The sequence below is a fragment of the Nyctibius grandis genome, chromosome 6, assembly GCF_013368605.1.
Source record: "Nyctibius grandis isolate bNycGra1 chromosome 6, bNycGra1.pri, whole genome shotgun sequence".
Taxonomy (NCBI): Eukaryota; Metazoa; Chordata; class Aves; order Nyctibiiformes; family Nyctibiidae; genus Nyctibius; species Nyctibius grandis.
The window spans coordinates 60561510-60575379 of NC_090663.1; positions in this window are offsets into that span (position 1 = coordinate 60561510).

Here is a 13870-nt window from a genome sequence, read left to right on the forward strand (position 1 = left end):
GGTCTGCTGTGGCTCCCTGGCACCGCTGTTGGCTTAACTGATTATTTCTAATTTAATACAAATCACACACTCCCCCTCACACTTTCATCCACCCACTTCCTGGAGGTTGACCTGATGCCTGTGCTGGGATAAAATATTCAATGAATTCCAAATCAGTGTTGCTGCTGCCTTTCAGAGACGAGAATTTAGGCGTTACATATTTCTGAGAACTTGATTATGCCTTCAGGTACAGCACTGAGCTCGTCCTCCAGACCTCTGTGCAAGAGCAGGTCCCAAAAAACGCTCAGACCATTATCCATTTCCAATGATAACTGAAATTTGTTTCCCCAGTGCTGCTGCCTCCCCCACCTCTGGCTCCCTGGACAGCCATATTTCTGCATTCTCCATCAGGGACTGTCCCACACATCCCACTAGTAACCCTGGAGGTGGTACCTGAAGGAGGTGGTGCACCTGCTTAGCAATGCAACGCCGTACGCCCGATGCAAGACAGCATGTGGAGACCAGGGAGGTGAACCCCACAGGTCGGTTTGAGGAACCCCAGTTTCCCAGGCTGCAGCCACCATCTCCCCCTGCCTCCACCATCACCAAGCCCTGCCTCGGCTGCTGAGGAGGAGCATTTCATCATGCACTATGGCTGGGGAGCTGACAGGGAAAAAGCCATATAAGAAGAAAACCTGGATCCTGATAGCTCTGGAGACTTTCTAAGCAAGTATTTTTATATTTGTAAGGAAACCAGCTTCCGTCTACACACAGCTGTAATGGTTATTTGGGCCAAGTTGCAGCAGATGTAAAAGCCATCAGTTTGCCTCTCTGCTCTCCCATCCCATGGGTTTCAGTCACTCACCTGCCAGCCTTCTCATCTTGCTTTTTCCAGCCTCACCACAATGGCTTGCAAAACAAAACGCTGCACACTGTGAGGACTATTAGCAAAATTTAGCCTTTTCTGTTTTTTTTAACAATGACTAAACTCACAGGCCAGGTGTATTTGCATGGTGAGAGTGCAGCAGGCTGTGCGATGTCAATATTTTCCCCTTTGAAGGCAAGTGATACTGAAACTAGCTTCTTTTTCTTAACTTCATCCATTTTTTTGCTAGCTTTGGTCTTTTTAATATGTAGTAGGGAGTATTTTAGGAAATGTTTTCTCTTCACAGCTTTCTTTTTCCCTATAGTAACCCTTTTTAAAATGCTGAGTATACACTTGCTCAGATAAATGTGTATCTGAACACACAAGCGATTACCCTATTTTCATATAATTAATTTTTTTTTGAGTTTCCACATGCTTTTCCTGCTCATTTGACCATGTAATAACTAATTAGCATTAATTATCTTAGATTGCACCTTCTCCATCTACACACGCATTCGATTAGAAAGGCAGGCTTTTTACGGCCCTCTTCTTTTCAGAGGGGACACCCACAAGCAGTGAAAACATATCCGCGGCAAGGACACGTTTTGCACTTGCTAGAGTATTCTGAGAAACTATTACTATTTTTCAATAAATGCTAAAGTCAAAATTGAAGCCACAAACCCATGTGGTGTCTACAGCATCCGTGCTGGGGGCTGGACTTTCCCCCCTCTCCCTCTCCCTTGCTGGCCGTGTTCCCCACATCCACAGGGATATTTCCTTCCTGGAAGGAAGGACATTTCCTTACTCTGGATATATCTCTACCTTCAAAGTCCTCTCACTGACTGTACCAATCTCATGGCTCTTTGATGTCCACCTGCCCATCTCCCATCATCTCCCATCTCCAGATGGTGCTCCAGCTGGTGCTTGCAAATACCCAGTTTAAAGCCCTCATGCCTCCCACCCTCGTTATCTCCAGCAGTTTTCTCACCACCTCACGGGCCAACAAGAACAGCAGAAGACCAATATCTAACTAGCTTTATTGCTGGCAGCTGAAAGGGTTTCACCTTGGCACTCCTAAAAGCTGAGTATGCACTTTGTCACTCAGGGAGAGTGTTTTGGTTTCCTTCAGGGGGGACATGCCCACTCGCTCCCGGAAGAGGCATTTGGGGAGTCTCTTCTGGTAGTGTGAGACATTTTCAGCTTAACCATCTCACCACCTTCAGTCAAGTCCTGCAGGAGTGAGATTGGAGGATGCCGTGGTAATCACTGCCCTCCTAAAATATTAGGGATGAGATGGCAAGAAAAATTGTCACTCCCAGATAGCTAATGCTATCCGGATGCCACATAAACCCTATCATAAGCAAGCAAGAAAAGCAAAGAGTCCAAAATCCCAGACGGCGCTGCTCAGCAGGGAGAGAGGGAAGTGGTGGTACGATTTTCCTAGAAGACCGACCACAGAAGACAGTGCCCCTGGGACTGAAGCTTTTGAAGCACCAGCACGAGGAGATGAATCATCTGGGCATTGAAAAAAAAAAAATAGAAAAAACCCCCCATCTAACCTGAGACTGTGCAGACGCGCATCGTACCGACAGCGGAGATGAATCATCTGCCACCTGCGCTGACTCAGGGAAGCGGCAGCCTCGCGCCACTGGAAGCAGCCGGTGCCAATGGCAGTGCTGCCGAGCCCCCGTGCCCGCACACCCGAGGAGACCACCCTGAACCCCCCAGGCAGGGAGAGAGCCAGAGACAGCGGGGGAGGTGGCCCATGTCATCTCTGTGTTACTGAGTCAGACCCGATTCGCTGATGTATGTTTTGGGTGCACATGCTATATGAACGCATATATGTGTGTGTGTATATACCTATATATACACATGTATATATACATTTGTGTGACTGCCTATATAGTCATACACATACCCACAGAAGGTACGCATGATTTGGCAGCTCTTGGCACTGAGTGCCGTTTGTGACTTCTGAGAAACTGAATGTCCTTAAGGCACATGTCACAAACCTGCCACCCGGAGGAGGGAGCGGAGTTTCCTCTCATAGCAGGTAAGTGGCTTTACGCTGCGCTCCAAGCTCGGACGAAGATCTGGCGGCTGTCAGCAGAAGTACAGGACTAGACCTTAACTGCCTGTGGTGGCAACAGGATACTCGTCCTGGAAATAAGTTTTCTCCAGGAGAAAAACAGCTGACAGCGGCGCCGCTGACAGCGGAGGCAGCAGCGACAGAGGCGGCAGCGACTTGAGGTTAGTGCGGGGGCGAGGGCGACATCGGGCTTAACCGGGCAGTTTTCGTACTCTGGGCCCCCCCCGAACCCCCCGCGAGCATCAGCCCCGAGCTGCTTCCCCCCCACCCCGGACCCGGAGGTTCCTGGCAACGAATCAGGAGAGGAGGGGATGTAGCCAGAGGCACCGCGGGCGATTTAAGCGATTTAAACACACCACCCCCTGTGATTGGGTGATAAAGAGCCTCCTGGAGGACAGGGACTAGTCCCTGCCCAGAAGGGAGAGGGAGACTCAGCTGTGACTGGGTGTGTCCTAGGGTGGGAGAGGCCGCAGCAGTTTGCAGCTCGTTGGGGAGGGCGCTGACTCCCTCCCAGTGCACAAGGCGAGGAAGGTGCCAAGGAGCTGTGAACCAGGGGTGGCATCAACAGGTATTTCCCAGCTCAGTGAAATAGCAATGGTATCTACCCGGTGGAAGAAGACCAAAATGGATGTGGGAACCCAGACAGAGCTCCCACGGAAGGAGGCAATGGTGCAGGTCACAGGCTGCAGGGAATGCTACAGCATCTCTGTGGTGACAGGGGACTGTGTGCGCTGTGAGCAGGTAGATGATCTGCTCGGCCGAGCGGCACAGCTGCAAAGCCAGGTTGAAAGGCTTCAAGCCGAAGTAGAAAGGTTTAGGAGCATTCGGGAGGCTGAAATGGAGATAGACTGGTGGAGCCAGGCTCTGCCTTCCCTGCAACAAAAATGGGAGCACCTGCCGGAGAGCTCCCAGGATCGAGGGACCCCTGTACTCTGCCCCTCTCAGGTGGAAAACAATAACCTAGAGGAGAGGAGTGAGTGGAGGCAAGTCTATGGCCGTGGCAAAAGGCAAGTACCCTCCTTGCCTGCCTTGCCTCCACAGGTGCCTCTGAGAAATAGATATGAAGCCCTAGTGGAATACAGCCGGTCCAATGGGGATGTGGTGGAGAGGCAACCTATATCAGAGGTCCCACCACAGTCAGAAAAACCTGACAGGCGTATAGCTACCTCCTCCACAAGGAAGAAGAGAAGAGTTTGAGTGGTTGGAGACTCGCTCCTAAAGGGATCTGAGGGCCCAATATGCAGAGCTGACCCCCATCACAGGGAGGTCTGCAGCCTGCCTGGAGCCCGAATCAGGGATATCACCAGGAAACTCCCCAACCTGGTGAAGGCCACAGACTACTACCCCCTGCTGATCTTCCAGACAGGTGGGGAAGAAGCTGCATCCCGTAGTCTGAGGGGGATGAAGAAAGACTACAAGGCCCTAGGACGGTTGGTGAAAGAGTCTGGGGCACAAGTTGTTTTCTCCTCCCTCCTTCCATTTTCAGGTGATGACGTGGGATGGAATAGTAGGATTCTCTCTATTAATGCCTGGCTACGAGACTGGTGCTACAGGCAGGGCTTTGGGTTCTTTGATAATGGCTGGTTTTATAAGACAACAGGCGTGACAGTGATACATGGGAAAGGTTTATGTCGTAGGGGCAAAAGGGTTCTGGGACAGGAATTAGCAGGGCTCATTCGGAGAGCTTTAAACTAGATTCGAAGGGGGATGGGGTGGTAGCTGGGCTTGCACCACTGGGGCAACGCTCTAGTGTTGAGGTAGACCAGGAGGCCCCCCATCCCCCTAGGGTGAAATCGGTGTGCTCAGCTCGCTCCCTGAAATGCCTGTACACCAATGCACGCAGCATGGGGAATAAACAGGAGGAGTTAGAAATCCGTGTTCGGTCAGGGGGTTATGATCTAGTGGCAATTACAGAGACTTGGTGGGACACCTCGCATGACTGGAATGTGGTCATGGATGGCTATGTCCTGTTCAGGAAAGACAGGCCACTAAGGAGAGGTGGTGGAGTTGCTCTTTATGTGAGTGAGCAGCTAGAATGTATTGAGTTCTGTCCAGGGGCGGATCAGGAGCGAGTCGAGAGTTTGTGGGTGCGAATTAAGGGGCAGGCTGGCAGGGGTGATACTGTTGTGGGTGTCTATTACAGGCCACCGGATCAGGATGAGGAGGGTGATGAGGCCTTCTACAGGCAGCTGAGAGCAGTCTCGCAATTACAGGGCCTGGTTGTCGTGGGGGATTTCAACTACCCTGATATTTGCTGGGAGGCCTACTCAGCCAGCCATCCTCAGTCCAGGAGGTCCCTCCAGTGCATTGATGATAACTTTCTGATGCAAATGGTGGATGAGCCAACTAGGAGAGGAGCACTGCTGGATCTTATCCTCACTAACAAGGAGGGTCTGGTTGAAGCAGTGAAGGTTGAGGGCAGCCTTGGTTGTAGTGACCATGAGATGGTAGAGTTCAGGATCTCATGTGGCAGGAACAGAATAGCTAGCAGAACTGCAACCCTGGACTTCAGGAGGGCCAACTTTGGCCTTTTCAGGCAATTGCTAGGGGAAATCCCATGGGACAGGGTACTAGAAGGTAAGGGGGCCCAAGATAGTTGGTTAGCATTCAAGGACTGCTTCTTCCGAGCTCAAGATCAGAGCATCCCAACAAGTAGGAAGTCAAGGAAGGGTACCAGGACACCTGCATGGTTAAACAGGGAACTGCTGGGCAAACTCAAGAGGAAGAAGAGGGTGTACAGATCATGGAAGGAGGGGCTGGCCACTTGGGAGGAATATAAGTCTGTTGTCAGAGGATGTAGGGAGGCAACTAGGAAAGCTAAGGCCTCCTTGGAATTAAACCTTGCAAGAGAGGTCAAGGACAACAGAAAGGGCTTCTTCAAATACATTGCAGGTAAAGCCAACACTAGAGGCAATGTAGGCCCACTGATGAATGAGGTGGGGGCCCTGGAGACAGAGGATAAAAAGAAGGCGGAGTTACTGAATGCCTTCTTTGTCTCTGTCTATACTGCTGGAGGCTGTCCTGAGGAGCCCCGGACCCCTGAGGCCTCAGAAGAAGTCAGGATAGAGGAGGAATCTGTCTTGGTAGATGAGGGCTGGGTCAGGGACCAATTAAGCAATCTGGATGTCCATAAGTCCATGGGCCCTGATGGGATGCACCCGCGGGTGCTGAGGGAGCTGGCAGAAGTCATTGCTAGGCCACTCTCCATCATCTTTGCTAAGTCATGGGCAACGGGAGAGGTGCCTGAGGACTGGAGGAAAGCGAATGTCACTCCAGTCTTCAAAAAGGGCAAGAAGGAGGACCCGGGTAACTATAGACTGGTCAGCCTCACCTCCATCCCTGGAAAGGTGATGGAACAACTTGTCCTTGGTGCTGTCTCTAGACACATCAAGGATAGGGGGATCATTAGGGGCACTCAGCATGGCTTCACCAAGGGGAAGTCATGCTTAACCAACTTGATAGCCTTTTATGAGGATGTAGCCCGGTGGATAGATGATGGTAAAGCTGTGGATGTGGTCTATCTTGATTTCAGTAAAGCGTTTGACACGGTCTCCCACAGCATCCTCGCAGCTAAACTGAGGAAGTGTGGTCTGGATGATCGGGTAGTGAGGTGGATTGTGAACTGGCTGAAGGAAAGAAGCCAGAGAGTGGTGGTCAATGGGACTGAGTCCAGTTGGAGGCCTGTGTCTAGCGGAGTCCCTCAAGGGTCGGTACTGGGACCAGTACTATTCAATATATTCATTAATGACTTGGATGAGGGAATAGAGTGCACTGTCAGCAAGTTCGCTGATGACACAAAACTGGGAGGAGTGGCTGATGCGCCGGAAGGCTGCGCAGCCATTCAGAGAGACCTGGACAGGTTGGAGAGTTGGGCGGGGAGAAATTTAATGAAATATAACAAGGGCAAGTGTAGAGTCCTGCATCTGGGCAAGAACAACCCCATGTACCAGTACAAGTTGGGGGCAGACCTGTTGGAGACCAGCATAGGGGAAAGGGACCTGGGGGTCCTAGTGGACAGCAGGATGACCATGAGCCAGCAGTGTGCCCTTCTGGCCAAGAAGGCCAATGGCATCCTGGGGTGTATTAGAAGGGGTGTGGTCAGCAGGTCGAGAGAGGTTCTCCTCCCCCTCTACTCTGCCCTGGTGAGGCCGCATCTGGAATATTGTGTCCAGTTCTGGGCCCCTCAGTTCAAGAAGGACAGGGAACTGCTAGAGAGAGTCCAGCGCAGAGCCACGAAGATGATTAAGGGAGTGGAACATCTCCCTTATGAGGAGAGGCTGAGGGAGCTGGGTCTCTTTAGCTTAGAGAAGAGGAGACTGAGGGGTGACCTCATTAATGTTTATAAATATGTAAAGGGCAAGTGTCATGAGGATGGAGCCAGGCTCTTCTCAGTGACATCCCTTGACAGGACAAGGGGCAATGGGTGCAAGCTGGAACACAGGAGGTTCCACATAAATATGAGGAAAAACTTCTTTACAGTGAGTGTGACCGAACACTGGAACAGGTTGCCCAGAGAGGTTGTGGAGTCTCCTTCTCTGGAGACATTCAAAACCCGCCTGGACGCGTTCCTGTGTGATATGGTCTAGGCAATCCTGCTCCGGCAGGGGGATTGGACTAGATGATCTTTCAAGGTCCCTTCCAATCCCTAACATTCTGTGATTCTGTGAAAACATTCTTCAGTAAAATTAACATCTTTACCAAAAAAGGATACCTCAAAACGAGCCAAACACACGTGTCATCATCAGTGGGCCCTGAGCAAAGGACCGCGCACACCCCATGCCCATGCCACCCCCTTTCCATCCCATGCCTTCCTGGGACGGCTTGGTCCAGCCACACTCCCCTGCCCTGTCTCCACGCAGGGGATTCATTTCCTCGGCCAGGAACAAACCGGGCCTCTGGGAACAGCCGCAGGTGTGAAGCCCCCGCACCTGCCCACACAGCCGGAAGCTCAGCTGCAGTGGGGAGGGCACCGCCAGCACCCCTTTCCCCTCAGCAAAAGCACCAGGCGATGGGAAAGGAGAGGGGAGAGAGAGGTGCAGGAGCCACTGTTGCGTTCCGGTCCTTCGCAGGGCAGGGGGGGAAGCCCAGTGAGCAGGGAAAGGGTAACGCTGAGGGGGGCTCCAGGTGGCAAACCCCCGGACTCTCTGTGCCAGCTAAAATCACGCACATACATACACACATATTTTTATATACATCTATATACACACCATTCTTGCTTGAGGTTCCCCGCTGGCATGGCCCCAAGCACACAACCCTTTCCTCCTGATGGCTCCATCACGACCTTCTCCTCCAAAGGGAGCTGCTGCAGGGAGGACACGCAGGCGCTTATGTCACTGCTGGTTTCTTCGAGCAAGGGCATGCAAAACCAGGGAGGGGGGAGCAAGGAAAGGGAGCCCCTTCCTGGAGCACATCCCTGCGCCCACACCCCTCCTGCTGGCACTGGGACGCCGCGGTCCTGACGGCAAAGGCGGCTTTGCTGCCTCTCTCCCAGGCAGTGTTGTTCTTTGCTGCTTTCCTGGAGGAAAGTCGTCCAACTTCTGCAGCTTTTCCTTTCCAGTTTCCCCTCCCTACGCTGCAAATAACAGCCTTCCTAAAAATAGCAGGTGTTTCTTCCTCAATGTCGCCGACGGCCAGGCTTGCTGTTATGAAAGCACATGGGGCACGGGATGGCTGCATCTCATGCCAGCTTCTGCTTTGGGCAAAAGCGACGTAGTCCCACCTGCAAGAAGATGGGGGGTCTCTGCTGCTTCCATGAGGGACTGGCCTCCCTGTCCCCTACCACCTCAACTGATTTTTCACAAGCTGAAAGATCAAACTTACTTCTTCTGTTTCTCTGTAACAGAGGGATGAACAGGCTTACCCCACAGGAGATTTGTGGGCTGATGGAGGAAGAGCACATTGAGGCTGTATGTTGAAGTCATCAGCCTAGTGTTCAACTGCTGGTCCTGACTTTGCTCCTGGAGCATCTCAGAGCATCTACCAAAATGCCCTTTCATTCTCCTAGGCTTCCTACATCTGCCTGAGGATTTTTAGTGGATGTCTCCCTGGGAGTACGGCCATTAGGCAAGCCCGATTTTCATTTGTTCCCTCAGCCTCCCTTGGGACCATTTTTGGCAGATGACATTAAACCAAACTGCCCCCAAACCACCCAGTAGTTCTCCATCCCACTACACATGTGGGGACCAGGCCACAGGCCAGGTCAACCCCTGGTGCACAGAGCTGAAGGAGTGAGGGAAGATGGTTTTCACACGTTGGTGGGAAGCTGGCCAAAGGATGTACACCCAGGGGTGTATCTGCCTCTTGTGGCTTCCCAGATCCCTCCAAAAAGTGTCTTCCATGGAGGAAATGTGCTCACCAAAGCGTCCCTCAAGTCCTGGAGCAGGAGTCAGGCACATATGATGGGTATCCTCGACTAGGGATGTGTGCGGCCTCTCTTGGGAGGCAGTCAATAGGATTACTGTGGTTCATTACAGACAAAAGTGGGGTTGTCAGGTTTTATTTGCTTACACAGATTTTGTTGCGTAAAGTAACAACAAGGAGCTAAACTTTGTTGGGCAAATTATTTTCCTCGCACTAGGTTAACAATGTGTATACAGATAGTTATGCCAGGGTTTCCACGCTGACAACGTACTTTCAGAGGAGGTGGTTACAGTTCACCACGTCATGGAGCCATGACTGAAAACCAGAAAATATTCCCTTGGGACGAGGTTTCCCAAAAGCAGGACCTGGGCAGATGGTGTTTGTATGAAGGTTTCCCACGTCTGCAGATCCCTCCTGCAAAGCAGACCTTGGGATGCAAAAGCTGGTCTCGGCACCCCAGCCAAATCCTACAGGAAAGCTCCTGACATCTTCATAGCTGTGCAAGTGAGAGAGACACTTATACGTAAGCATTGAGGGGGAATTTATGTCCCTGCACTTTTTAAAACCTTTTAAACTTCCTTGCCTATAATTAAATGGAGTAAATGAATTAATGCTTAACGCTACCGCAGGCTGCGTCAGTGGCTGTCACCCCCGGCGGTGTTTCACGCCTGCGGATGCCGACATGGCAAGCGCCAAGCAGCGCCAATGGCAGCCAGCGGCTTCACACCTCGGGCGGCCGGGGGATGTTTGCAAAGGGAAATCTTTCATGAGGCTGAACGGCGGCTCCAGGGGCCGGCGCTGCGAGGTGTCTCCAGCAAACAGCATTTTGCCCAGGCTGCCCTCGCAAGCCAAAGGGGATGGGGAGGAGAGTGGGAGGCTCTGGAGGAGCCCGTCCGCTCGGACAGCGACTCGCCACAGCACTGGGATGTGCCACCAAGAGCCAGGGTCGCACAAAGGGCTGCAGGAGTGGCTGCCGGGAAGAGGGGGCTCTCCCCGCTCCCCCTTGTTTTGTGTCGAGAGGAGAAGCAGAAGAATTTGAGGAGGAACATCCTCCCTGTTCATGCTAGAACAACACCTTCTCTTCACCCCTCTTTACCCAGAAAGATAAAGTTTATCCTCGTGCCTGACCCAAATCCCAGCTCCACAAGAGCGAGCTTCCCCTGTGTCCCTTGTGCTACCCCCTTGGGCTGGGAAACCCCCCAAAAAAGGCTTGCCCCTCCCCAGGCTGCAGGAATGCTGGCATCACCTCCCACTTCTCCTTGGAAAACAAACCTGATAAGGGACACGGACAGAGGATGAGGAGGCAGGTGGGAGCAGCAGGCTGATGTCCCCCAAACACAGCAAGGCCCACTCTCCTTCCTGGCTGCCCTTGCTGTGGGCTACACCAGCCCAAAATCAGGCTACTGGTGCTCAGCCCTGCAGGAGATCAAGCCCTTCCCCAGGCTGCCCTCTGAGAACCGCAACGTTCTTATCGGAGCAACAAAAGAAGCCAGAAAAAAAAAAAGAAAAAGCCCCAACCCAAGCACTCTAGGATTTTTCTAAATGATAATTTAAACGGCTGCCAGCCTATCTGCTGACGGCAGAAAGCAGATTGCAAGTGTAACAGGATGCAATCGAGTCAGACGATTCCAGGGAGAGCACCAGAAGGCTTAATATTAGGACTACTGGCATTCGCAGCCTTTGCTAATGACTTAACGATTGTTTGCACTGATTTGTGTTGGCTCCGATGTGCAGAGAGCAACACTTTCTGTTTAAAACTGGGAGAGACCATCGGGGACTTTACTGACTATCTGATGGCTGTTTTCTCATAAATATATATCTCCAACACCTTAATGTTAAATAAATGTGTTGAGGAAATGAACAAAACCCCTCCAAAAAAAAGTCAAGTCCTCAGATTGCGTGCTCAAAGCATGGGCATTTTATAGGCAATTTCCTACCCAGCAGCGTTACCTTGGGAGATGAAACACACCCGCAGGGCTCAGTAGGATTTAGTGCCATTGAAATACAGCAAAAAGCACCGAAATAAGAGGTTTCTGCTGTGCAGGGCTACCTCTCTCTGTGGGGAAATCCCTCTCTAAATTGCCCCTCTTGCAACATCCAGCTGTGCTGCCCTCTTAAATTAGGCAGGTTAAAGCCCAGGCAAGCTGGGCCACTCTGTTGCTCTCTGAGATTTCTCCTCTTTCTATTTAAATTAAAAGCATTTCTCCTTGCTTGGGATGTGAGTTTTGCTGCTCGCTGAGCCATGCCAATCGGTGCCCATCCTTCCTCAGGACGCCCGCCCTGAAGGATGCTCTGCCCTTAGGGTTCATCCTTTACCAGCACAGAGGCACTTTGGAAAGAGGTCCCAAACCCTCACCACGGGAGAAGCAGCACCAAACAGAGCAGGCAGGTAGGGATGGCCACCCCGTGTGTGTACACTCCCAGCCACACGTATGCGACTAATTAGCGTGCACGAGGTACGTAATGACAGCTCAGCGCCTATTGTTCGGCACCTAACAGCAGGAAGAGTGTCAACACTTTGGAGGGGACTCGGAAATAGACGTTAATTGTTAATTCCCTTTTAGCGCTTCCCTTGGGATGAGGCCTTGCATACTGCAAGTATATTTTCAAAATTCACTGGCGGAAGGAAAGACCAAAAGTTAAGTGGGGAGAAGTGGAAAAAATAAATTAAAAAAAAATGCCCAGCAACCTGGAAAACCACATAGCAAGCAATAAATCTGTTAGAGGGGACAGCCCCAACCCCTTGGGAACCTGCAGCATCCCACCCAGGGCACCTAGTTTGCTTCTCCTCCCCTCACTGGGTGGCAGCGCCAACAGCATCCTGCTTGCCCTGTGCTCAGGCCAGCCAAAATTTGGGAGACCTTAAAACAGGGCTGGGTTCAGAGCATGGGGGAAACGAGATGGATGCAGGCTACCTGCTTCCCCAACTGCCCTGGGGGGGCTGTGCCTCAAAAAGCAGCTCACCACAGCTGCAGCCTGCGGATGCTGCTAGTGCCGTGGTGATGGGGCTGCCAACCAGCTCCCCCCAGAAAGAAAAGGATGTTGCTTTTCTGTGGGACCAGAGAGTGGACCTGGAAGGTGACTGGGAAAGGAAGCAGTGTATGGGAGGGAGGGAGGGAGGAAGGGAGGGAGGGAGGACTGGAGGAAGACGAGGCCAGGACAAGCCCTTCACCCAGCAGGTTTCTTTAAACCTCACCCTTTGTACCCAGGTCAGCGTGCCTGGACCACACTGGGACCAACCCTGACCCAGGGTTTTGGAGTTGCCTGGTTTCCCAGCATCTTCTCCTTTCAAGGGGGATACAGCAGTGGTACAGCACTGGTACAGCAGTGGCACGAGACTTCAGACAGGGATTTTTACCTCCCCATTGCCACTGATTTGGATGTAACAAAACTATGGAGTTGGGAGAAAAATATTAATGAGTTTAAATAGACTGAAATGCAAAAAAAAAATCTGTTCTAGATGACGTTCAGCTCCGAGACCAAATCCTTCCCTCCTCGCCTTGGCAAAGCTTGTCCTCAGTGAGACTTACGGACTCCGATCCATAGTGAAACCCCCATTGACAAGACACAATTTGTTGCACAAGAGCTTTGCTGGAGAAGATTTGGATGAAAAAAGCAGCACACTGGGGCACATGATGAATGCTATCTGCCAGGAAAACCTTGCATTTGAAATGTCAGAGGAGAGAAAGAGAAATTAAGAGCTTGTTTTTCAACATGGAAAGTATGTGTCTCACCTAAGTTTGGAGTGAAACAGCATCAATTTCATCAACTGCAAACTTTTAAGCTAAAATGTCTTTCCTGAGAAGAGAGCATTTATGCATTTGTATATGTAGATACCCTATCACTAATCTAATATAGACATATATGGTGTCTACCTTCACTTGAGATAGGCGTCTTTGCCTTCAGTGCATCTGATCCGGGAAAATCCCCCAGCAGACACCCGGAGCTGCTACAAGCACCAGCCTCAGCAAACACCAGCTCTGCTGCTTGTTCATTCCCTCTGATGCAATTAGAACAGATTAACATGGGTGACTAGATGTGAAAGACAAATGCACCTCACCATCTCCGTCCCACCCGCATTTATTAATTTGAGTCCTGTCCTTTTCATAAACTTGATGCTCTCTTGACCTCCCTCAGATGGAGCACCCTTTTTTTTTGTTGCCTGAAAATTAAGAAGAGCTCTGTCAGGGAGGGACAGCCAGCTGAAATGGTGAAAATCACAGGAGCCCCGTGGCGATAACCCACAGAGTTTCTTTTACCAAACAAGACATAGGTGGGAGCTTCAGGGGCTCACTACTGAGCCAGCAGCTGCTCTCTTGACTACTTCAGCAATCCCTGGCTTCAAAAGCCCTTGAAGAGCTGCACAATTAATATGATTACAATTCTTTTGTGTGGGGTATTTTGCACTTTATCTCTTGAATGCCAGATGCCTGCTCACTGGATAGACCTCCAGCAACAGGGCAGACATCTTCAGGTTAACCGCTTGTGTCACGCTTTAATCACGGTAACGGCACAAATGACATAAAATCATGACCCACAGACTAGATTGGACCACACTAATGGTCTAGCCTGACCTC